Here is a 26,644-nt window from a genome sequence, read left to right as displayed (position 1 = left end):
GTATGTAGTACCTGGTTTAACACTATATCCTCTGTATATATACTATATACTGTTTATGTAGTACCTGGTTTAACACTATACCCTCAGCTTACTCTAGTCTGCAGATGTGAAGAAATTAAACAGAATGTGTATCTGTGTATATGTGCGCACCTGTATGTGTCTGGTTGTAGTATTATTTAAAGGGTCAAACTGCGTGAAGTGTGCCCAGGCCCAGAGCTACTTTGATGGGCATGATTCTGTGACCTCTTGGGCCTTGAAATGTGGTGCTTTGAATGATTTAAAGAGTGAAACGGTCTGAAGTGTGCCCACGTTTAAAGCAACCTTGCTGGGCATGACTGTGTGACCTCTTGGGCCAGGAAGTCTGTTTCTAGTTTTATTTAAACGGTCAAACTGCGTGAAGTGTGCCCAGGCCCAGAGCTACTTTGCTGGGCATGACTGTGTGACCTCTTGGGCCTGGAAGTCTGGTTGTAGTATGATTTTAAAGGGTCAAATGGTCTCCATTGTGTGTCCAGGTTTAAGGCTACTTTGCTGGGCATGTGATTTGGACCCATCGGGTACGGAAGCCTTTCCGTCACGTGCTCGTTTTCCACGCCTTCAGCGCAGGTAGCCTGCGAATTTAAAACCGACGTGCATTTTATTCTTTTCCCCTTTTATCCCTTCATATCTCTCCGCTACCTTGGAGAAGAGAGACGCACGCGGGTAAATAAAACATAAATATCTCTAAATATCTGTATAATATGTAAATAAAAGGAAGAAGTGGTTGTGTAGTGTAGTCGTTTCATTATAAATAATCTCATAATAATTTTATCCACAAATTCTTATACATTTATACATGTTTATCTCTGTGTGTGTGTGTGTGTGTGTGTGTGTGTGTGTGTGTGTGTGTGTGTGTGTGTGTGGGGTTCTGTGTCACTAGTGGGGCCTGTGGCCCGATTGGAGTGTTTGCGGTGTGAGAAGGAGGAGTTGGAGAACAGTTTGTTGGAGCAGCTGAAGGAGTTGAGGTTGCAGAAGCAGAAGGAGCTGCAGGTTCTTCACGAGATGCTGAAACACAAGCAGCAGGAGGAGACAGAGCTCCTGCAGAAACAGCAGGAGGAGGAGGAGCATAACAGGTCCATCAAGAGTAAGTACTATGGAAATGCAATAATACTAACATAATTAATAATGAATGTTAGCCTTTAGGCGCCAATAAAAGTGATACTAATAGATGTATAGTACTATATATATTATTTTTTAATATATTCATTAGTAATTATGTAGTATATACAATCTGTGTTATATCCAGCAGTAATGATACTTGCTCTGGCAGATATGAAAATGGCCTGTGAACAGGAGAAGAAATCTCTGGAGGAAGAACTTGAGAAGCTCAGACTGTCACTGCAGGTAGAGATCCCTTATAGTGTCAGTACACATCCACCAGTAGCTCCACCTTTCACTTATAACGTCAGTACACATTCAGTACACATTCCCACCTTTCCATTGTACTGGCTGTAGTGATGATTCGTGTGTGTGTTATACCAGCCCATAGAGGAGGACATTATGAGTCTGAAAGTGGCGCTGGAGATGAAGAACCAGGAGATCAAAGATCAGCACGATCTTTTGGTCAAACTATATACTCTGTATGTAGTACCTGGTTTAACACTATATCCTCTGTATATATACTATATACTGTTTATGTAGTACCTGGTTTAACAGTATACCCTCAGCTTACTCTAGTCTGCAGATGTGAAGAAATTAAACAGAATGTGTATCTGTGTATCTGTGCGCACCTGTATGTGTCTGGTTGTAGTATTATTTAAAGGGTCAAACTGCGTGAAGTGTGCCCAGGCCCAGAGCTACTTTGATGGGCATGATTCTGTGACCTCTTGGGCCTTGAAATGTGGTGCTTTGAATGATTTAAAGAGTGAAACGGTCTGAAGTGTGCCCACGTTTAAAGCAACCTTGCTGGGCATGACTGTGTGACCTCTTGGGCCAGGAAGTCTGTTTCTAGTTTTATTTAAACGGTCAAACTGCGTAAAGTGTGCCCAGGCCCAGAGCTACTTTGCTGGGCATGGCTGTGTGACCTCTTGGGCCTGGAAGTCTGCTTGTAGTATGATTTTAAAGGGTCAAATGGTCTCCATTGTGTATCCAGGTTTAAGTCTACTTTGCTGGGCATGTGATTTGGACCCATCGGGTACGGAAGCCTTTCCGTCACGTGCTCGTTTTCCACGCCTTCAGCGCAGGTAGCCTGCGAATTTAAAACCGACGTGCATTTTATTCTTTTCCCCTTTTATCCTTTCATATCTCTCCGCTACCTTGGAGAAGAGAGACGCACGCGGGTAAATAAAATGTAAATATCTCTAAATATCTGTATAATATGTAAATAAAAGGAAGATGTGGTTGTGTAGTGTAGTCGTTTGATTATAAATAATCTCATAATAATTTTATCCACAAATTCTTATACATTTATACATGTTTATCTCTCTCTGTGTGTGTGTGTGTGTGTGTGTGTCTGTGTGTGTGTGTGTGTGGTTCTGTGTCACTAGTGGGGCCTGTGGCCCGATTGGAGTGTTTGCGGTGTGAGAAGGAGGAGTTGGAGAACAGTTTGTTTGAGCAGCTGAAGGAGTTGAGGTTGCAGAAGCAGAAGGAGCTGCAGGTTCTTCAGGAGATGCTGAAACACAAGCAGCAGGAGGAGACAGAGCTCCTGCAGAAACAGCAGGAGGAGGAGGAGCATAACAGGTCCATCAAGAGTAAGTACTATGGAAATGCAATAATACTAACATAACTAATAATGAATGCTAGCCTTTAGGCTCCAATAAAAGTGATACTAATATATGTATAGTACTATATATATTATATTTTATATATTCAGCAGTAATTATGTAGTATATACAATCTGTGTTATATCCAGCAGTAATGATACTTGCTCTGGCAGATATGAAAATGGCCTGTGAACAGGAGAAGAAATCTCTGGAGGAAGAACTTGAGAAGCTCAAACTGTCACTGCAGGTAGAGATCCCTTATAGTGTCAGTACACATCCACCAGTACCACCACCTCTCACTTATAACGTCAGTACACATTCAGTACACATTCCCACCTTTCCATTGTACTGGCTGTAGTGATGATTCGTGTCTGTGTTATACCAGCCCATAGAGGAGGACATTATGAGTCTGAAAGTGGCGCTGGAGATGAAGAACCAGGAGATCAAAGATCAGCACGATCTTTTGGTCAAACTATATACTCTGTATGTATACTATATCGAACCCACGGTTTTCACGCTACGATTTTTTTAAATGTGGTGAGCTGCGGAGAAAAGACGCGGTCCGGACGTATTTGTGGCTTAATATCTCTTGTCTCCTTGGGAGTAGGAAGTCTGTTCATGGCTCTTTGGAAAGGGTTGCATCTCCCCTGTAATCGCCTTCGAGCGGCACGCGGATCGAACCCACGGTTTTCACGCTATGATTTTTTTAAATGTGCTGCGCGGCGGAGAAAATGCGCGCGTCGGACGTCATTGCGGCTTAATATCTCTTGTCTCCTTGGGAGTAGAAAGTCTTTTCATGGTTCTTTGGAAAGGGTTGCATCTCCCCTGTAATCGCCTTTAAGCGGCACGCGGATCGGACCCACCGTTCTTACGCTACGATTTTTTAAATGTGGTGCGAGGCGTAGAAAAGACGCGCGTAGGACTTATTTGCGGCTTAATATCTTTGGGCTCCTTGGGAGTAGAAAGTCTGTTCATGGCTCTTTGGAAAGGGCTGCATCTCCCCTGTAATCACCTTCGAGCGGCACGCGGATCGAACCCACGTTTTTCACGCTACGATTTTTTTTAAATGTGTTGCGCGGCGGAGAAAAGACGCGCGCCGGACGTATTTGCGGCTTAATATCTCTTGTCTCATTGGGTGTAGAAAGTCTGTTCATGGCTCTTTGGAAAGGGCTGCATCTCCCCTGTAATCGCCTTCGAGCGGCACGCGGATCGAACCCACGGTTTTCACGCTATGATTTTTTTAAATGTGGTGCGCGGCGGAGGAAATGCGCGCGTCGGACGTCATTTCGGCTTAATATCTCTTGTCTCCTTGGGAGTAGGAAGTCTGTTCATGCCTCTTTGGAAAGGGTTGCATCTCCCCTGTAATCGCCTTTAAGCGGCACGCGGATCGGACCCACCGTTCTCACGCTACGATTTTTTAAACGTGGTGCGCGTCGGAGAAAGTGCGCGTAATATCTCTTGTCTCCTTGGGAGTAGAAAGTCTGTTCATGGCTCTTTGGAAAGGGCTGTATCTCCCCTGTAATCGCCTTCGAGCGGCACGCGCATCGGAACCATCGTTATCACGCTACGATTTTTTAATGCCGCCAGGGACGGGCCGAAAGCTTGGCAGGTGGCGTTCGTTAGGAAAAGTCATGGACGTGATGCGGACCGAGTTGCAGGCCATTTGGACCTGGCCCGGCCTAGATGTGAGCCTTCAAAGTCAGCGCGTTTGTTTAAACTTTCTCCTCCAATTCGTTGCAATTGTACAAGCGTTTCTCGCTCATCCGACTGGAGCGTAACGCTTTATCTGTTAATATCTCTGGTCTCCTTGGGAGTAGAAAGTCTGTTCATGGCTCTTTGGAAAGGGATGCATCTCCCCTGTAATCGCCTTTAAGCGGCACGCGGATCGGACCCACCGTTCTCACGCTACGATTTTTTAAACGTGGTGCGCGTCGGAGAAAATGCGCGTAATATCTCTTGTCTCCTTGGGAGTAGAAAGTCTGTTCATGGCTCTTTGGAAAGGGCTGTATCTCCCCTGTAATCGCCTTCGAGCGGCACGCGCATCGGAACCATCGTTATCACGCTACGATTTTTTAATGCCGCCAGGGATAGGCCGAAAGCGTGGCAGGTGGCGTTCGTTAGCGACAGTCATGGAGGTGATGCGCACCGAGTTGCACGCCATTTGGAGTTGGCCCGGCCTAGATGTGAGCGTTCAAAGTCAGCGCGTTTGTTTAAACTTTCTCCTCCAATTCGTTGCAATTGTACAAGCGTTTCTCGTTCATCCGACTGGAGCGTAACGATTTATATGTTAATATTTCTGGTCTCCTTGGGAGTAGAAAGTCTGTTCATGGCTCTTTTGAAAGGGCTGCATCTCCCCTGTAATCGCCTTCGAGCGGCACGCGGATCGAACCCACGGTTTTCACGCTATGATTTTTTTAAATGTGGTGCGCGGCGGAGGAAATGCGCGCGTGGACGTCATTTCGGCTTAATATCTCTTGTCTCCTTGGGAGTAGAAAGTCTTTTCATGGCTCTTTGGAAAGGTTTGCATCTCCCTTGTAATCGCCTTTAAGCGGCACGCGGATTGGACCCACCGTTCTTCCGATACGATTTTTTAAATGTGGTGCGCGGCGTAGAAAAGACGCGCGTAGGACGTATTTGCGGCTTAATATCTTTGGGCTCCTTGGGAGTAGGAAGTCTGTTCATGCCTCTTTGGAAAGGGCTGCATCTCCCCTGTAATCGCCTTCGAGCGGCACGCGGATCGAACCCACGGTTTTCACGCTATGATTTTTTTAAATGTGGTGCGCGGCGGAGGAAATGCGCGCGTCGGACGTCATTTCGGCTTAATATCTCTTGTCTCCTTGGGAGTAGAAAGTCTTTTCATGGCTCTTTGGAAAGGGCTGCATCTCCCCTGTAATCGCCTTTAAGCGGCACGCGGATCGAACCCACGGTTTTCACGCTACGATTTTTTTTAAATGTGTTGCGCGGCGGAGAATAGACGCGCGCCGGACGTATTTGCGGCTTGATATCTCTTGTCTCATTGGGAGTAGAAAGTCTGTTCATGGCTCTTTTGAAAGGGATGCATCTCCCCTGTAATCGCCTTCGAGCGGCACGCGGATCGAACCCACGGTTTTCACGCTATGATTTTTTTAAATGTGGTGCGCGGCGGAGGAAATGCGCGCGTCGGACGTCATTTCGGCTTAATATCTCTTGTCTCCTTGGGAGTAGAAAGTCTTTTCATGGCTCTTTGCAAAGGGCTGCATCTCCGCTGTAATCGCCTTCGAGCGGCACGCGGATCGAACCCACGGTTTTCACGCTATGATTTTTTTAAATGTGGTGCGCGGCGGAGAAAATGCGCGCGTCGGACGTCATTTCGGCTTAATATCTATTGTCTCCTTGGGAGTAGAAAGTCTTTTCATGGCTCTTTGGAAAGGTTTGCATCTCCCTTGTAATCGCCTTTAAGCGGCACGCGGATCGGACCCACCGTTCTTCCGATACGATTTTTTAAATGTGGTGCGCGGCGTAGAAAAGACGCGCGTAGGACGTATTTGCGGCTTAATATCTTTGGGCTCCTTGGGAGTAGGAAGTCTGTTCATGCCTCTTTGGAAAGGGCTCCATCTCCCCTGTAATCGCCTTCGAGCGGCACGCGGATCGAACCCACGGTTTTCACGCTATGATTTTTTTAAATGTGCTGCGCGGCGGAGAAAATGCGCGCGTCGGACGTCATTGCGGCTTAATATCTCTTGTCTCCTTGGGAGTAGAAAGTCTTTTCATGGTTCTTTGGAAAGGGTTGCATCTCCCCTGTAATCGCCTTTAAGCGGCACGCGGATCGGACCCACCGTTCTCACGCTACTATTTTTTAAACGTGGTGCGCGTCGGAGAAAATGCGCATAATATCTCTTGTCTCCTTGGGAGTAGAAAGTCTGTTCATGGCTCTTTGGAAAGGGCTGTATCTCCCCTGTAATCGCCTTCGAGCGGCACGCGCATCGGAACCATCGTTATCACGCTACGATTTTTTAATGCCGCCAGGGATAGGCCGAAAGCGTGGCAGGTGGCGTTCGTTAGGGACAGTTATGGAGGTGATGCACACAGAGTTGCACGCCATTTGGAGTCGGCCCGGCCTACATGTGAGCGTTCAAAGTCAGCGCGTTTGTTTAAACTTTCTCCTCCAATTCGTTGCAATTGTACAAGCGTTTCTCGTTCATCCGACTGGAGCGTAACGCTTTATATGTTAATATTTCTGGTCTCCTTGGGAGTAGAAAGTCTGTTCATGGCTCTTTTGAAAGGGATGCATCTCCCCTGTAATCGCCTTCGAGCGGCACGCGGATCGAACCCACGTTTTTCACGCTACGATTTTTTTTAAATGTGTTGCGCGGCGGAGGAAATGCGCGCGTCGGACGTCATTTCGGCTTAATATCTCTTGTCTCCTTGGGAGTAGAAAGTCTTTTCATGGCTCTTTGGAAAGGGCTGCATCTCCGCTGTAATCGCCTTCGAGCGGCACGCGGATCGAACCCACGGTTTTCACGCTATGATTTTTTTAAATGTGGTGCGCGGCGGAGAAAATGCGCGCGTCGGACGTCATTTCGGCTTAATATCTATTGTCTCCTTGGGAGTAGAAAGTCTTTTCATGGCTCTTTGGAAAGGTTTGCATCTCCCTTGTAATCGCCTTTAAGCGGCACGCGGATTGGACCCACCGTTCTTCCGATACGATTTTTTAAATGTGGTGCGCGGCGTAGAAAAGACGCGCGTAGGACGTATTTGCGGCTTAATATCTTTGGGCTCCTTGGGAGTAGGAAGTCTGTTCATGCCTCTTTGGAAAGGGCTGCATCTCCCCTGTAATCGCCTTCGAGCGGCACGCGGATCGAACCCACGGTTTTCACGCTATGATTTTTTTAAATGTGGTGCGCGGCGGAGGAAATGCGCGCGTCGGACGTCATTTCGGCTTAATATCTCTTGTCTCCTTGGGAGTAGAAAGTCTTTTCATGGCTCTTTGGAAAGGGCTGCATCTCCCCTGTAATCGCCTTTAAGCGGCACGCGGATCGAACCCACGGTTTTCACGCTACGATTTTTTTTAAATGTGTTGCGCGGCGGAGAATAGACGCGCGCCGGACGTATTTGCGGCTTGATATCTCTTGTCTCATTGGGAGTAGAAAGTCTGTTCATGGCTCTTTGGAAAGGGCTGCATCTCCCCTGTAATCGCCTTCGAGCGGCACGCGGATCGAACCCACGGTTTTCACGCTATGATTTTTTTAAATGTGTTGCGCGTCGGAGAAAATGCGCGCGTCGGACGTCATTGCGGCTTAATATCTCTTGTCTCCTTGGGAGTAGAAAGTCTTTTCATGGCTCTTTGGAAAGGTTTGCATCTCCCCTGTAATCGCCTTTAAGCGGCACGCGGATCGGACCCACCGTTCTTACGCTACGATTTTTTAAATGTGGTGCGCGGCGTAGAAAAGACGCGCGTAGGACGTATTTGCGGCTTAATATCTTTGGGCTCCTTGGGAGTAGGAAGTCTGTTCATGCCTCTTTGGAAAGGGCTCCATCTCCCCTGTAATCGCCTTCGAGCGGCACGCGGATCGAACCCACGGTTTTCACGCTATGATTTTTTTAAATGAGCTGCGCGGCGGAGAAAATGCGCGCGTCGGACGTCATTGCGTCTTAATATCTCTTGTCTCCTTGGGAGTAGAAAGTCTTTTCATGGTTCTTTGGAAAGGGCTGCATCTCCCCTGTAATCGCCTTCGCGCGGCACGCGGATCGGAACCATCGTTATCACGCTACGATTTTTTAAAATCCGCCAGGGACGGAACGAACGCTTGGCAGGTGGCGTTCGTGACGGACAGTCAAGCAGTTAATGCGCACCGAGCTGCAGGCCATTTGGACCTGGCCCAGCCTAGATGTGAGTATTCAAAGTCAGCACGTTTGTTTCAAAGTTCTCCACCAATTCGTTGTAATTGCGTGTGTGCGCGTGAACACCAGGTTTGTGGAGGAGTTCGTCCTTGGACTGTACAAGGGGAGACAGTGTGTGGCCTGGCTGCGTGAGGTTGCAGTTTGCTGGGCATGAGAGATTGGCATGTGGTGCCCTGGAGGTGTGGTTGTTCCAGGACGGGCAAGGTGGGGTAGTGTGGCTGGGTGACGGTGCGCTTCACTGGGGATGTGGTTGTGAGTTGCAGGCCCATTCCTTTGAATGACAGAAAGGATCTGATTTGTTTCCAGGTTTAAACGTACTTTGCTGGGTATGACTGTGACCTCTTTGGCCAGGAAGTCTGTTTCTAGTTTTATTTAAACGGTCAAACTGCGTGAAGTGTGCCCAGGCCCAGAGCTACTTTGCTGGGCATGGCTGTGTGACCTCTTGGGCCTGGAAGTCTGGTTGTAGTATGATTTTAAAGGGTCAAATGCTCTCCATTGCGTGTCCAGGTTTAAGGCTACTTTGCTGGGCATGTGATTTGGACCCATCGGGTACGGAAGCCTTTCCGTCACGTGCTCGTTTTCCACGCCTTCAGCGCAGGTAGCCTGCGAATTTAAAACCGACGTGCATTTTATTCTTTTCCCCTTTTATCCTTTCATATCTCTCCACTACCTTGGAGAAGAGAGACGCACGCGGGTAAATAAAATGTAAATATCTCTAAATATCTGTATAATATGTAAATAAAAGGAAGATGTGGTTGTGTAGTGTAGTCGTTTGATTATAAATAATCTCATAATAATTTTATCCACAAATTCTTATACATTTATACATGTTTATCTCTCTCTTTGTGTGTGTGTGTGTGTGTGTGTGGTTCTGTGTCACTAGTGGGGCCTGTGGCCCGATTGGAGTGTTTGCGGTGTGAGAAGGAGGAGTTGGAGAACAGTTTGTTGGAGCAGCTGAAGGAGTTGAGGTTGCAGAAGCAGAAGGAGCTGCAGGTTCTTCAGGAGATGCTGAAACACAAGCAGCAGGAGGAGACAGAGCTCCTGCAGAAACAGCAGGAGGAGGAGGAGCATAACAGGTCCATCAAGAGTAAGTACTATGGAAATGCAATAATACTAACATAACTAATAATGAATGCTAGCCTTTAGGCTCCAATAAAAGTGACACTAATATATGTATAGTACTATATATATTATATTTTATATATTCAGCAGTAATTATGTAGTATATACAATCTGTGTTATATCCAGCAGTAATGATACTTGCTCTGGCAGATATGAAAATGGCCTGTGAACAGGAGAAGAAATCTCTGGAGGAAGAACTTGAGAAGCTCAAACTGTCACTGCAGGTAGAGATCCCTTATAGTGTCAGTACACATCCACCAGTACCACCACCTCTCACTTATAACGTCAGTACACATTCAGTACACATTCCCACCTTTCCATTGTACTGGCTGTAGTGATGATTCGTGTCTGTGTTATACCAGCCCATAGAGGAGGACATTATGAGTCTGAAAGTGGCGCTGGAGATGAAGAACCAGGAGATCAAAGATCAGCACGATCTTTTGGTCAAACTATATACTCTGTATGTATACTATATCGAACCCACGGTTTTCACGCTACGATTTTTTTAAATGTGGTGAGCTGCGGAGAAAAGACGCGGTCCGGACGTATTTGTGGCTTAATATCTCTTGTCTCCTTGGGAGTAGGAAGTCTGTTCATGGCTCTTTGGAAAGGGCTGCATCTCCCCTGTAATCACCTTCGAGCGGCACGCGGATCGAACCCACGTTTTTCACGCTACGATTTTTTTTAAATGTGTTGCGCGGCGGAGAAAAGACGCGCGCCGGACGTATTTGCGGCTTAATATCTCTTGTCTCATTGGGTGTAGAAAGTCTGTTCATGGCTCTTTGGAAAGGGCTGCATCTCCCCTGTAATCGCCTTCGAGCGGCACGCGGATCGAACCCACGGTTTTCACGCTATGATTTTTTTAAATGTGGTGCGCGGCGGAGGAAATGCGCGCGTCGGACGTCATTTCGGCTTAATATCTCTTGTCTCCTTGGGAGTAGAAAGTCTTTTCATGGCTCTTTGGAAAGGGCTGCATCTCCGCTGTAATCGCCTTCGAGCGGCACGCGGATCGAACCCACGGTTTTCACGCTATGATTTTTTTAAATGTGTTGCGCGTCGGAGAAAATGCGCGCGTCGGACGTCATTGCGGCTTAATATCTCTTGTCTCCTTGGGAGTAGAAAGTCTTTTCATGGCTCTTTGGAAAGGTTTGCATCTCCCCTGTAATCGCCTTTAAGCGGCACGCGGATCGGACCCACTGTTCTTACGCTACGATTTTTTAAATGTGGTGCGCGGCGTAGAAAAGACGCGCGTAGGACGTATTTGCGGCTTAATATCTTTGGGCTCCTTGGGAGTAGGAAGTCTGTTCATGCCTCTTTGGAAAGGGCTCCATCTCCCCTGTAATCGCCTTCGAGCGGCACGCGGATCGAACCCACGGTTTTCACGCTATGATTTTTTTAAATGTGCTGCGCGGCGGAGAAAATGCGCGCGTCGGACGTCATTGCGGCTTAATATCTCTTGTCTCCTTGGGAGTAGGAAGTCTGTTCATGCCTCTTTGGAAAGGGTTGCATCTCCCCTGTAATCGCCTTTAAGCGGCACGCGGATCGGACCCACCGTTCTCACGCTACGATTTTTTAAACGTGGTGCGCGTCGGAGAAAGTGCGCGTAATATCTCTTGTCTCCTTGGGAGTAGAAAGTCTGTTCATGGCTCTTTGGAAAGGGCTGTATCTCCCCTGTAATCGCCTTCGAGCGGCACGCGCATCGGAACCATCGTTATCACGCTACGATTTTTTAATGCCGCCAGGGACGGGCCGAAAGCTTGGCAGGTGGCGTTCGTTAGGAAAAGTCATGGACGTGATGCGGACCGAGTTGCAGGCCATTTGGACCTGGCCCGGCCTAGATGTGAGCCTTCAAAGTCAGCGCGTTTGTTTAAACTTTCTCCTCCAATTCGTTGCAATTGTACAAGCGTTTCTCGCTCATCCGACTGGAGCGTAACGCTTTATCTGTTAATATCTCTGGTCTCCTTGGGAGTAGAAAGTCTGTTCATGGCTCTTTGGAAAGGGATGCATCTCCCCTGTAATCGCCTTCGAGCGGCACGCGGATCGAACCCACGGTTTTCACGCTATGATTTTTTTAAATGTGGTGCGCGGCGGAGGAAATGCGCGCGTGGACGTCATTTCGGCTTAATATCTCTTGTCTCCTTGGGAGTAGAAAGTCTTTTCATGGCTCTTTGGAAAGGTTTGCATCTCCCTTGTAATCGCCTTTAAGCGGCACGCGGATTGGACCCACCGTTCTTCCGATACGATTTTTTAAATGTGGTGCGCGGCGTAGAAAAGACGCGCGTAGGACGTATTTGCGGCTTAATATCTTTGGGCTCCTTGGGAGTAGGAAGTCTGTTCATGCCTCTTTGGAAAGGGCTGCATCTCCCCTGTAATCGCCTTCGAGCGGCACGCGGATCGAACCCACGGTTTTCACGCTATGATTTTTTTAAATGTGGTGCGCGGCGGAGGAAATGCGCGCGTCGGACGTCATTTCGGTTTAATATCTCTTGTCTCCTTGGGAGTAGAAAGTCTTTTCATGGCTCTTCGGAAAGGGCTGCATCTCCCCTGTAATCGCCTTTAAGCGGCACGCGGATCGAACCCACGGTTTTCACGCTACGATTTTTTTTAAATGTGTTGCGCGGCGGAGAATAGACGCGCGCCGGACGTATTTGCGGCTTGATATCTCTTGTCTCATTGGGAGTAGAAAGTCTGTTCATGGCTCTTTGGAAAGGGCTGCATCTCCCCTGTAATCGCCTTCGAGCGGCACGCGGATCGAACCCACGGTTTTCACGCTATGATTTTTTTAAATGTGGTGCGCGGCGGAGGAAATGCGCGCGTCGGACGTCATTTCGGCTTAATATCTCTTGTCTCCTTGGGAGTAGAAAGTCTTTTCATGGCTCTTTGCAAAGGGCTGCATCTCCGCTGTAATCGCCTTCGAGCGGCACGCGGATCGAACCCACGGTTTTCACGCTATGATTTTTTTAAATGTGGTGCGCGGCGGAGAAAATGCGCGCGTCGGACGTCATTTCGGCTTAATATCTATTGTCTCCTTGGGAGTAGAAAGTCTTTTCATGGCTCTTTGGAAAGGTTTGCATCTCCCTTGTAATCGCCTTTAAGCGGCACGCGGATCGGACCCACCGTTCTTCCGATACGATTTTTTAAATGTGGTGCGCGGCGTAGAAAAGACGCGCGTAGGACGTATTTGCGGCTTAATATCTTTGGGCTCCTTGGGAGTAGGAAGTCTGTTCATGCCTCTTTGGAAAGGGCTTCATCTCCCCTGTAATCGCCTTCGAGCGGCACGCGGATCGAACCCACGGTTTTCACGCTATGATTTTTTTAAATGTGCTGCGCGGCGGAGAAAATGCGCGCGTCGGACGTCATTGCGGCTTAATATCTCTTGTCTCCTTGGGAGTAGAAAGTCTTTTCATGGTTCTTTGGAAAGGGTTGCATCTCCCCTGTAATCGCCTTTAAGCGGCACGCGGATCGGACCCACCGTTCTCACGCTACTATTTTTTAAACGTGGTGCGCGTCGGAGAAAATGCGCATAATATCTCTTGTCTCCTTGGGAGTAGAAAGTCTGTTCATGGCTCTTTGGAAAGGGCTGTATCTCCCCTGTAATCGCCTTCGAGCGGCACGCGCATCGGAACCATCGTTATCACGCTACGATTTTTTAATGCCGCCAGGGACGGGCCGAAAGCGTGGCAGGTGGCGTTCGTTAGGGACAGTCATGGAGGTGATGCGCACCGAGTTGCACGCCATTTGGAGTTGGCCCGGCCTAGATGTGAGCGTTCAAAGTCAGCGCGTTTGTTTAAACTTTCTCCTCCAATTCGTTGCAATTGTACAAGCGTTTCTCGTTCATCCGACTGGAGCGTAACGCTTTATATGTTAATATTTCTGGTCTCCTTGGGAGTAGAAAGTCTGTTCATGGCTCTTTTGAAAGGGATGCATCTCCCCTGTAATCGCCTTCGAGCGGCACGCGGATCGAACCCACGGTTTTCACGCTATGATTTTTTTAAATGTGGTGCGCGGCGGAGGAAATGCGCGCGTCGGACGTCATTTCGGCTTAATATCTCTTGTCTCCTTGGGAGTAGAAAGTCTTTTCATGGCTCTTTGGAAAGGTTTGCATCTCCCTTGTAATCGCCTTTAAGCGGCACGCGGATCGAACCCACGGTTTTCACGCTACGATTTTTTAAAATCCGCCAGGGACGGAACGAACGCTTGGCAGGTGGCGTTCGTGACGGACAGTCAAGCAGTTAATGCGCACCGAGCTGCAGGCCATTTGGACCTGGCCCAGCCTAGATGTGAGTATTCAAAGTCAGCACTTTTGTTTCAAAGTTCTCCACCAATTCGTTGTAATTGCGTGTGTGCGCGTGAACACCAGGTTTGTGGAGGAGTTCGTCCTTGGACTGTACAAGGGGAGACAGTGTGTGGCCTGGCTGCGTGAGGTTGCAGTTTGCTGGGCATGAGAGATTGGCATGTGGTGCCCTGGAGGTGTGGTTGTTCCAGGACGGGCAAGGTGGGGTAGTGTGGCTGGGTGACGGTGCGCTTCACTGGGGATGTGGTTGTGAGTTGCAGGCCCATTCCTTTGAATGACAGAAAGGATCTGATTTGTTTCCAGGTTTAAACGTACTTTGCTGGGTATGACTGTGACCTCTTGGGCCAGGAAGTCTGTTTCTAGTTTTATTTAAACGGTCAAACTGCGTGAAGTGTGCCCAGGCCCAGAGCTACTTTGCTGGGCATGGCTGTGTGACCTCTTGGGCCTGGAAGTCTGGTTGTAGTATGATTTTAAAGGGTCAAATGCTCTCCATTGCGTGTCCAGGTTTAAGGCTACTTTGCTGGGCATGTGATTTGGACCCATCGGGTACGGAAGCCTTTCCGTCACGTGCTCGTTTTCCACGCCTTCAGCGCAGGTAGCCTGCGAATTTAAAACCGACGTGCATTTTATTCTTTTCCCCTTTTATCCTTTCATATCTCTCCGCTACCTTGGAGAAGAGAGACGCACGCGGGTAAATAAAATGTAAATATCTCTAAATATCTGTATAATATGTAAATAAAAGGAAGATGTGGTTGTGTAGTGTAGTCGTTTGATTATAAATAATCTCATAATAATTTTATCCACAAATTCTTATACATTTATACATGTTTATCTCTCTCTTTGTGTGTGTGTGTGTGTGTGTGTGGTTCTGTGTCACTAGTGGGGCCTGTGGCCCGATTGGAGTGTTTGCGGTGTGAGAAGGAGGAGTTGGAGAACAGTTTGTTGGAGCAGCTGAAGGAGTTGAGGTTGCAGAAGCAGAAGGAGCTGCAGGTTCTTCAGGAGATGCTGAAACACAAGCAGCAGGAGGAGACAGAGCTCCTGCAGAAACAGCAGGAGGAGGAGGAGCATAACAGGTCCATCAAGAGTAAGTGCTATGGAAATGCAATAATACTAACATAACTAATAATGAATGCTAGCCTTTAGGCTCCAATAAAAGTGACACTAATATATGTATAGTACTATATATATTATATTTTATATATTCAGCAGTAATTATGTAGTATATACAATCTGTGTTATATCCAGCAGTAATGATACTTGCTCTGGCAGATATGAAAATGGCCTGTGAACAGGAGAAGAAATCTCTGGAGGAAGAACTTGAGAAGCTCAAACTGTCACTGCAGGTAGAGATCCCTTATAGTGTCAGTACACATCCACCAGTACCACCACCTCTCACTTATAACGTCAGTACACATTCAGTACACATTCCCACCTTTCCATTGTACTGGCTGTAGTGATGATTCGTGTCTGTGTTATACCAGCCCATAGAGGAGGACATTATGAGTCTGAAAGTGGCGCTGGAGATGAAGAACCAGGAGATCAAAGATCAGCACGATCTTTTGGTCAAACTATATACTCTGTATGTATACTATATCGAACCCACGGTTTTCACGCTACGATTTTTTTAAATGTGGTGAGCTGCGGAGAAAAGACGCGGTCCGGACGTATTTGTGGCTTAATATCTCTTGTCTCCTTGGGAGTAGGAAGTCTGTTCATGGCTCTTTGGAAAGGGCTGCATCTCCCCTGTAATCACCTTCGAGCGGCACGCGGATCGAACCCACGTTTTTCACGCTACGATTTTTTTTAAATGTGTTGCGCGGCGGAGAAAAGACGCGCGCCGGACGTATTTGCGGCTTAATATCTCTTGTCTCATTGGGTGTAGAAAGTCTGTTCATGGCTCTTTGGAAAGGGCTGCATCTCCCCTGTAATCGCCTTCGAGCGGCACGCGGATCGAACCCACGGTTTTCACGCTATGATTTTTTTAAATGTGGTGCGCGGCGGAGGAAATGCGCGCGTCGGACGTCATTTCGGCTTAATATCTCTTGTCTCCTTGGGAGTAGAAAGTCTTTTCATGGCTCTTTGGAAAGGGCTGCATCTCCGCTGTAATCGCCTTCGAGCGGCACGCGGATCGAACCCACGGTTTTCACGCTATGATTTTTTTAAATGTGTTGCGCGTCGGAGAAAATGCGCGCGTCGGACGTCATTGCGGCTTAATATCTCTTGTCTCCTTGGGAGTAGAAAGTCTTTTCATGGCTCTTTGGAAAGGTTTGCATCTCCCCTGTAATCGCCTTTAAGCGGCACGCGGATCGGACCCACTGTTCTTACGCTACGATTTTTTAAATGTGGTGCGCGGCGTAGAAAAGACGCGCGTAGGACGTATTTGCGGCTTAATATCTTTGGGCTCCTTGGGAGTAGGAAGTCTGTTCATGCCTCTTTGGAAAGGGCTCCATCTCCCCTGTAATCGCCTTCGAGCGGCACGCGGATCGAACCCACGGTTTTCACGCTATGATTTTTTTAAATGTGCTGCGCGGCGGAGAAAATGCGCGCGTCGGACGTCATTGCGGCTTAATATCTCTTGTCTCCTTGGGAGTAGGAAGTCTGTTCATGCCTCTTTGGAAAGGGTTGCATCTCCCCTGTAATCGCCTTTAAGCGGCACGCGGATCGGACCCACCGTTCTCACGCTACGATTTTTTAAACGTGGTGCGCGTCGGAGAAAGTGCGCGTAATATCTCTTGTCTCCTTGGGAGTAGAAAGTCTGTTCATGGCTCTTTGGAAAGGGCTGTATCTCCCCTGTAATCGCCTTCGAGCGGCACGCGCATCGGAACCATCGTTATCACGCTACGATTTTTTAATGCCGCCAGGGACGGGCCGAAAGCTTGGCAGGTGGCGTTCGTTAGGAAAAGTCATGGACGTGATGCGGACCGAGTTGCAGGCCATTTGGACCTGGCCCGGCCTAGATGTGAGCCTTCAAAGTCAGCGCGTTTGTTTAAACTTTCTCCTCCAATTCGTTGCAATTGTACAAGCGTTTCTCGCTCATCCGACTGGAGCGTAACGCTTTATCTGTTAATATCTCTGGTCTCCTTGGGAGTAGAAAGTCTGTTCATGGCTCTTTGGAAAGGGATGCATCTCCCCTGTAATCGCCTTCGAGCGGCACGCGGATCGAACCCACGGTTTTCACGCTATGATTTTTTTAAATGTGGTGCGCGGCGGAGGAAATGCGCGCGTGGACGTCATTTCGGCTTAATATCTCTTGTCTCCTTGGGAGTAGAAAGTCTTTTCATGGCTCTTTGGAAAGGTTTGCATCTCCCTTGTAATCGCCTTTAAGCGGCACGCGGATTGGACCCACCGTTCTTCCGATACGATTTTTTAAATGTGGTGCGCGGCGTAGAAAAGACGCGCGTAGGACGTATTTGCGGCTTAATATCTTTGGGCTCCTTGGGAGTAGGAAGTCTGTTCATGCCTCTTTGGAAAGGGCTGCATCTCCCCTGTAATCGCCTTCGAGCGGCACGCGGATCGAACCCACGGTTTTCACGCTATGATTTTTTTAAATGTGGTGCGCGGCGGAGGAAATGCGCGCGTCGGACGTCATTTCGGTTTAATATCTCTTGTCTCCTTGGGAGTAGAAAGTCTTTTCATGGCTCTTCGGAAAGGGCTGCATCTCCCCTGTAATCGCCTTTAAGCGGCACGCGGATCGAACCCACGGTTTTCACGCTACGATTTTTTTTAAATGTGTTGCGCGGCGGAGAATAGACGCGCGCCGGACGTATTTGCGGCTTGATATCTCTTGTCTCATTGGGAGTAGAAAGTCTGTTCATGGCTCTTTGGAAAGGGCTGCATCTCCCCTGTAATCGCCTTCGAGCGGCACGCGGATCGAACCCACGGTTTTCACGCTATGATTTTTTTAAATGTGGTGCGCGGCGGAGGAAATGCGCGCGTCGGACGTCATTTCGGCTTAATATCTCTTGTCTCCTTGGGAGTAGAAAGTCTTTTCATGGCTCTTTGCAAAGGGCTGCATCTCCGCTGTAATCGCCTTCGAGCGGCACGCGGATCGAACCCACGGTTTTCACGCTATGATTTTTTTAAATGTGGTGCGCGGCGGAGAAAATGCGCGCGTCGGACGTCATTTCGGCTTAATATCTATTGTCTCCTTGGGAGTAGAAAGTCTTTTCATGGCTCTTTGGAAAGGTTTGCATCTCCCTTGTAATCGCCTTTAAGCGGCACGCGGATCGGACCCACCGTTCTTCCGATACGATTTTTTAAATGTGGTGCGCGGCGTAGAAAAGACGCGCGTAGGACGTATTTGCGGCTTAATATCTTTGGGCTCCTTGGGAGTAGGAAGTCTGTTCATGCCTCTTTGGAAAGGGCTTCATCTCCCCTGTAATCGCCTTCGAGCGGCACGCGGATCGAACCCACGGTTTTCACGCTATGATTTTTTTAAATGTGCTGCGCGGCGGAGAAAATGCGCGCGTCGGACGTCATTGCGGCTTAATATCTCTTGTCTCCTTGGGAGTAGAAAGTCTTTTCATGGTTCTTTGGAAAGGGTTGCATCTCCCCTGTAATCGCCTTTAAGCGGCACGCGGATCGGACCCACCGTTCTCACGCTACTATTTTTTAAACGTGGTGCGCGTCGGAGAAAATGCGCATAATATCTCTTGTCTCCTTGGGAGTAGAAAGTCTGTTCATGGCTCTTTGGAAAGGGCTGTATCTCCCCTGTAATCGCCTTCGAGCGGCACGCGCATCGGAACCATCGTTATCACGCTACGATTTTTTAATGCCGCCAGGGACGGGCCGAAAGCGTGGCAGGTGGCGTTCGTTAGGGACAGTCATGGAGGTGATGCGCACCGAGTTGCACGCCATTTGGAGTTGGCCCGGCCTAGATGTGAGCGTTCAAAGTCAGCGCGTTTGTTTAAACTTTCTCCTCCAATTCGTTGCAATTGTACAAGCGTTTCTCGTTCATCCGACTGGAGCGTAACGCTTTATATGTTAATATTTCTGGTCTCCTTGGGAGTAGAAAGTCTGTTCATGGCTCTTTTGAAAGGGATGCATCTCCCCTGTAATCGCCTTCGAGCGGCACGCGGATCGAACCCACGGTTTTCACGCTATGATTTTTTTAAATGTGGTGCGCGGCGGAGGAAATGCGCGCGTCGGACGTCATTTCGGCTTAATATCTCTTGTCTCCTTGGGAGTAGAAAGTCTTTTCATGGCTCTTTGGAAAGGTTTGCATCTCCCTTGTAATCGCCTTTAAGCGGCACGCGGATCGAACCCACGGTTTTCACGCTACGATTTTTTAAAATCCGCCAGGGACGGAACGAACGCTTGGCAGGTGGCGTTCGTGACGGACAGTCAAGCAGTTAATGCGCACCGAGCTGCAGGCCATTTGGACCTGGCCCAGCCTAGATGTGAGTATTCAAAGTCAGCACTTTTGTTTCAAAGTTCTCCACCAATTCGTTGTAATTGCGTGTGTGCGCGTGAACACCAGGTTTGTGGAGGAGTTCGTCCTTGGACTGTACAAGGGGAGACAGTGTGTGGCCTGGCTGCGTGAGGTTGCAGTTTGCTGGGCATGAGAGATTGGCATGTGGTGCCCTGGAGGTGTGGTTGTTCCAGGACGGGCAAGGTGGGGTAGTGTGGCTGGGTGACGGTGCGCTTCACTGGGGATGTGGTTGTGAGTTGCAGGCCCATTCCTTTGAATGACAGAAAGGATCTGATTTGTTTCCAGGTTTAAACGTACTTTGCTGGGTATGACTGTGACCTCTTGGGCCAGGAAGTCTGTTTCTAGTTTTATTTAAACGGTCAAACTGCGTGAAGTGTGCCCAGGCCCAGAGCTACTTTGCTGGGCATGGCTGTGTGACCTCTTGGGCCTGGAAGTCTGGTTGTAGTATGATTTTAAAGGGTCAAATGCTCTCCATTGCGTGTCCAGGTTTAAGGCTACTTTGCTGGGCATGTGATTTGGACCCATCGGGTACGGAAGCCTTTCCGTCACGTGCTCGTTTTCCACGCCTTCAGCGCAGGTAGCCTGCGAATTTAAAACCGACGTGCATTTTATTCTTTTCCCCTTTTATCCTTTCATATCTCTCCGCTACCTTGGAGAAGAGAGACGCACGCGGGTAAATAAAATGTAAATATCTCTAAATATCTGTATAATATGTAAATAAAAGGAAGATGTGGTTGTGTAGTGTAGTCGTTTGATTATAAATAATCTCATAATAATTTTATCCACAAATTCTTATACATTTATACATGTTTATCTCTCTCTTTGTGTGTGTGTGTGTGTGTGTGTGGTTCTGTGTCACTAGTGGGGCCTGTGGCCCGATTGGAGTGTTTGCGGTGTGAGAAGGAGGAGTTGGAGAACAGTTTGTTGGAGCAGCTGAAGGAGTTGAGGTTGCAGAAGCAGAAGGAGCTGCAGGTTCTTCAGGAGATGCTGAAACACAAGCAGCAGGAGGAGACAGAGCTCCTGCAGAAACAGCAGGAGGAGGAGGAGCATAACAGGTCCATCAAGAGTAAGTGCTATGGAAATGCAATAATACTAACATAACTAATAATGAATGCTAGCCTTTAGGCTCCAATAAAAGTGACACTAATATATGTATAGTACTATATATATTATATTTTATATATTCAGCAGTAATTATGTAGTATATACAATCTGTGTTATATCCAGCAGTAATGATACTTGCTCTGGCAGATATGAAAATGGCCTGTGAACAGGAGAAGAAATCTCTGGAGGAAGAACTTGAGAAGCTCAAACTGTCACTGCAGGTAGAGATCCCTTATAGTGTCAGTACACATCCACCAGTACCACCACCTCTCACTTATAACGTCAGTACACATTCAGTACACATTCCCACCTTTCCATTGTACTGGCTGTAGTGATGATTCGTGTCTGTGTTATACCAGCCCATAGAGGAGGACATTATGAGTCTGAAAGTGGCGCTGGAGATGAAGAACCAGGAGATCAAAGATCAGCACGATCTTTTGGTCAAACTATATACTCTGTATGTATACTATATCGAACCCACGGTTTTCACGCTACGATTTTTTTAAATGTGGTGAACTGCGGAGAAAAGACGCGGTCCGGACGTATTTGTGGCTTAATATCTCTTGTCTCCTTGGGAGTAGGAAGTCTGTTCATGGCTCTTTGGAAAGGGCTGCATCTCCCCTCTAATCGCCTTCGAGCTTCAAGCGGATTGGACCCACGGTTATCACGCTACGATTTTTTAAAGCCGCCAGGGACGGGCCGAAAGCGTGGCAGGTGGCGTTCGTTAGGGACAGTCATGGAGGTGATGCGCACCGAGTTGCACGCCATTTGGACTTGGCCAGACCTAGATGTGAGCGTTCAAAGTCAGCGCGTTTGTTTAAACTTTCTCCTCCAATTCGTTGCAACTGCTCAAGCGTTTCTCGCTCATCCGACTGGAGCGTAACGCTTTATATGTTAATATCTCTTGTCTCCTTGGGAGTAGGAAGTCTGTTCATGGATCTTTGGAAAGGGCTGCATCTCCCCTGTAATCGCCTTCGAGCGGCACGCGGATCGAACCCACGGTTTTCACGCTATGATTTTTTTAAATGTGTTGCGCGTCGGAGAAAATGCGCGCGTCGGACGTCATTTCGGCTTAAATCTCTTGTCTCCTTGGGAGTAGAAAGTCTTTTCATGGCTCTTTGGAAAGGGTTGCATCTCCCCTGTAATCGCCTTTAAGCGGCACGCGGATCGGACCCACCGTTCTTACGCTACGATTTTTTAAATGTGGTGCGCGGCGTAGAAAAGACGCGCGTAGGACTTATTTGCGGCTTAATATCTTTGGGCTCCTTGGGAGTAGAACGTCTGTTCATGGCTCTTTGGAAAGGGCTGCATCTCCCCTGTAATCGCCTTCGCGCGGCACGCGGATCGGAACCATCGTTATCACGCTACGATTTTTTAATGCCGACAGGGACGGGCCGAAAGCTTGGCAGGTGGCGTTCGTTAGGAAAAGTCATGGACGTGATGCGGACCGAGTTGCAGGCCATTTGGACCTGGCCCGGCCTAGATGTGAGCCTTCAAAGTCAGCGCGTTTGTTTAAACTTTCTCCTCCAATTCGTTGCAATTGTACAAGCGTTTCTCGTTCATCCGACTGGAGCGTAACGCTTTATAAGTTAATATTTCTGGTCTCCTTGGGAGTAGAAAGTCTGTTCATGGCTCTTTGGAAAGGGCTACATCTCCCCTGTAATCGCCTTCGAGCGGCACGCGGATCGAACCCACGGTTTTCACGCTATGATTTTTTTAAATGTGGTGCGCGTCGGAGAAAATGCGCGCGTCGGACGTCATTTCGGCTTAATATCTATTGTCTCCTTGGGAGTAGAAAGTCTTTTCATGGCTCTTTGGAAAGGGCTGCATCTCCGCTGTAATCGCCTTCGAGCGGCACGCGGATCGAACCCACGGTTTTCACGCTATGATTTTTTTAAATGTGGTGCGCGTCGGAGAAAATGCGCGCGTCGGACGTCATTTCGGCTTAATATCTATTGTCTCCTTGGGAGTAGAAAGTCTTTTCATGGCTCTTTGGAAAGGTTTGCATCTCCCTTGTAATCGCCTTTAAGCGGCACGCGGATTGGACCCACCGTTCTTCCGATACGATTTTTTAAATGTGGTGCGCGGCGTAGAAAAGACGCGCGTAGGACGTATTTGCGGCTTAATATCTTTGGGCTCCTTGGGAGTAGGAAGTCTGTTCATGCCTCTTTGGAAAGGGCTGCATCTCCCCTGTAATCGCCTTCGAGCGGCACACGGATCGAACCCACGGTTTTCACGCTATGATTTTTTTAAATGTGGTGCGCGGCGGAGGAAATGCTCGCGTCGGACGTCATTTCGGCTTAATATCTCTTGTCTCCTTGGGAGTAGAAAGTCTTTTCATGGCTCTTTGGAAAGGGCTGCATCTCCCCTGTAATCGCCTTTAAGCGGCACGCGGATCGAACCCACGGTTTTCACGCTACGATTTTTTTAAATGTGTTGCGCGGCGGAGAATAGACGCGCGCCGGACGTATTTGCGGCTTGATATCTCTTGTCTCATTGGGAGTAGAAAGTCTGTTCATGGCTCTTTGGAAAGGGCTGCATCTCCCCTGTAATCGCCTTCGAGCGGCACGCGGATCGAACCCACGGTTTTCACGCTACGATTTTTTAAACGTGGTGCGCGTCGGAGAAAATGCGCGTAATATCTCTTGTCTCCTTGGGAGTAGAAAGTCTGTTCATGGCTCTTTGGAAAGGGCTGTATCTCCCCTGTAATCGCCTTCGAGCGGCACGCGCATCGGAACCATCGTTATCACGCTACGATTTTTTAATGCCGCCAGGGATATGCCGAAAGCGTGGCAGGTGGCGTTCGTTAGGGACAGTCATGGAGGTGATGCACACCGAGTTGCACGCCATTTGGAGTTGGCCCGGCCTAGATGTGAGCGTTCAAAGTCAGCGCGTTTGTTTAAGCTTTCTCCTCCAATTCGTTGCAATTGTACAAGCGTTTCTCGTTCATCCGACTGGAGCGTAACGCTTTATAAGTTAATATTTCTGGTCTCCTTGGGAGTAGAAAGTCTGTTCATGGCTCTTTGGAAAGGGCTGCATCTCCCCTGTAATCGCCTTCGAGCGGCACGCGGATCGAACCCACGGTTTTCACGCTATGATTTTTTTAAATGTGGTGCGCGGCGGAGGAAATGCGCGCGTCGGACGTCATTTCGGCTTAATATCTCTTGTATCCTTGGGAGTAGAAAGTCTTTTCATGGCTCTTTGGAAAGGGCTGCATCTCCGCTGTAATCGCCTTCGAGCGGCACGCGGATCGAACCCACGGTTTTCACGCTATGATTTTTTAAAATGTGGTGCGCGGCGGAGAAAATGCGCGCGTCGGACGTCATTTCGGCTTAATATCTCTTGTCTCCTTGGGAGTAGAAAGTCTTTTCATGGCTCTTTGGAAAGGTTTGCATCTCCCTTGTAATCGCCTTTAAGCGGCACGCGGATTGGACCCACCGTTCTTCCGATACGATTTTTTAAATGTGGTGCGCGGCGTAGAAAAGACGCGCGTAGGACGTATTTGCGGTTTAATATCTTTGGGCTCCTTGGGAGTAGGAAGTCTGTTCATGCCTTTTTGGAAAGGGCTCCATCTCCCCTGTAATCGCCTTCGAGCGGCACGCGGATCGAACCCACGGTTTTCACGCTATGATTTTTTTAAATGTGCTGCGGCGGAGAAAATGCGCGCGTCGGACGTCATTGCGGCTTAATATCTCTTGTCTCCTTGGGAGTAGAAAGTGTTTTCATGGTTCTTTGGAAAGGGTTGCATCTCCCCTGTAATCGCCTTTAAGCGGCACGCGGATCGGACCCACCGTTCTTACGCTACGATTTTTTAAATGTGGTGCGAGGCGTAGAAAAGACGCGCGTAGGACTTATTTGCGGCTTAATATCTTTGGGCTCCTTGGGAGTAGAAAGTCTGTTCATGGCTCTTTGGAAAGGGCTGCATCTCCCCTGTAATCGCCTTCGCGCGGCACGCGGATCGGAACCATCGTTATCACGCTACGATTTTTTAATGCCGACAGGGACGGGCCGAAAGCTTGGCAGGTGGCGTTCGTTAGGAAAAGTCATGGACGTGATGCGGACCGAGTTGCAGGCCATTTGGACCTGGCCCGGCCTAGATGTGAGCCTTCAAAGTCAGCGCGTTTGTTTAAACTTTCTCCTCCAATTCGTTGCAATTGTACAAGCGTTTCTCGCTCATCCGACTGGAGCGTAACGCTTTATCTGTTAATATCTCTGGTCTCCTTGGGAGTAGAAAGTCTGTTCATGGCTCTTTGGAAAGGGATGCATCTCCCCTGTAATCGCCTTTAAGCGGCACGCGGATCGGACCCACCGTTCTCACGCTACGATTTTTTAAACGTGGTGCGCGTCGGAGAAAATGCGCGTAATATCTCTTGTCTCCTTGGGAGTAGAAAGTCTGTTCATGGCTCTTTGGAAAGGGCTGTATCTCCCCTGTAATCGCCTTCGAGCGGCACGCGGATCGAACCCACGGTTTTCACGCTATGATTTTTTAAATGTGGTGCGCGGCGGAGGAAATGCGCGCGTCGGACGTCATTTCGGCTTAATATCTCTTGTCTCCTTGGGAGTAGAAAGTCTTTTCATGGCTCTTTGGAAAGGGCTGCATCTCCCCTGTAATCGCCTTTAAGCGGCACGCGGATCGGACCCACCGTTCTTACGCTACGATTTTTTAAATGTGGTGCGCGGCGTAGAAAAGACGCGCGTAGGACGTATTTGCGGCTTAATATCTTTGGGCTCCTTGGGAGTAGAAAGTCTGTTCATGGCTCTTTGGAAAGCGCTGCATCTCCCCTGTAATTGCCTTTAAGCGGCACGCGGATCGGACCCACCGTTCTCACGATACGATTTTTTAAATGTGGTGCGCGGCGGAGAAAATGCGCGCGTCGGACGTCATTGCGGCGTAATATCTCTTGTCTCCTTGGGAGTAGAAAGTCTGTTCATGGCTCTTTGGAAAGGGCTGCATCTCCCCTGTAATCGCCTTCGAGCGGCACGCGCATCGGAACCATCGTTATCACGCTACGATTTTTTAATGCCGCCAGGGACGGGCCGAAAGCGTGGCAGGTGGCGTTCGTTAGCGACAGTCATGGAGGTGATGCGCACCGAGTTGCACGCCATTTGGAGTTGGCCCGGCCTAGATGTGAGCGTTCAAAGTCAGCGCGTTTGTTTAAACTTTCTCCTCCAATTCGTTGCAATTGTACAAGCGTTTCTCGTTCATCCGACTGGAGCGTAACGCTTTATATGTTAATATTTCTGGTCTCCTTGGGAGTAGAAAGTCTGTTCATGGCTCTTTTGAAAGGGATGCATCTCCCCTGTTATCGCCTTCGAGCGGCACGCGGATCGAACCCACGTTTTTCACGCTACGATTTTTTTTAAATGTGTTGCGCGGCGGAGAAAAGACGCGCGCCGGACGTATTTGCTGCTTAATATCTTTGGGCTACTTGGGAGTAGGAAGTCTGTTCATGCCTCTTTGGAAAGGGCTGCATCTCCCCTGTAATCGCCTTCGAGCGGCACGCGGATCGAACCCACGGTTTTCACGCTATGATTTTTTTAAATGTGGTGCGCGGCGGAGGAAATGCGCGCGTCGGACGTCATTTCGGCTTAATATCTCTTGTCTCCTTGGGAGTAGAAAGTCTTTTCATGGCTCTTTGGAAAGGTTTGCATCTCCCCTGTAATCGCCTTTAAGCGGCACGCGGATCGGACCCACCGTTCTTACGCTACGATTTTTTAAATGTGGTGCGCGGCGTAGAAAAGACGCGCGTAGGACGTATTTGCGGCTTAATATCTTTGGGCTCCTTGGGAGTAGGAAGTCTGTTCATGCCTCTTTGGAAAGGGCTCCATCTCCCCTGTAATCGCCTTTGAGCGGCACGCGGATCGAACCCACGGTTTTCACGCTATGATTTTTTTAAATGTGGTGCGCGGCGGAGAAAATGCGCGCGTCGGACGTCATTGCGGCTTAATATCACTTGTCTCCTTGGGATTAGAAAGTCTTTTCATGGTTCTTTGGAAAGGGCTGCATCTCCCCTGTAATCGCCTTCGAGCGGCACGCGGATCGAACCCACGGTTTTCACGCTATGATTTTTTTAA

The sequence above is a fragment of the Electrophorus electricus genome, chromosome 9, assembly GCF_041902795.1.
Source record: "Electrophorus electricus isolate QZ-2024a chromosome 9, ASM4190279v1, whole genome shotgun sequence".
NCBI classification, from domain to species: domain Eukaryota; kingdom Metazoa; phylum Chordata; class Actinopteri; order Gymnotiformes; family Gymnotidae; genus Electrophorus; species Electrophorus electricus.
The sequence above is the reverse complement of the archived record's forward strand: the minus strand, read 5'-3'. Positions refer to the sequence as shown.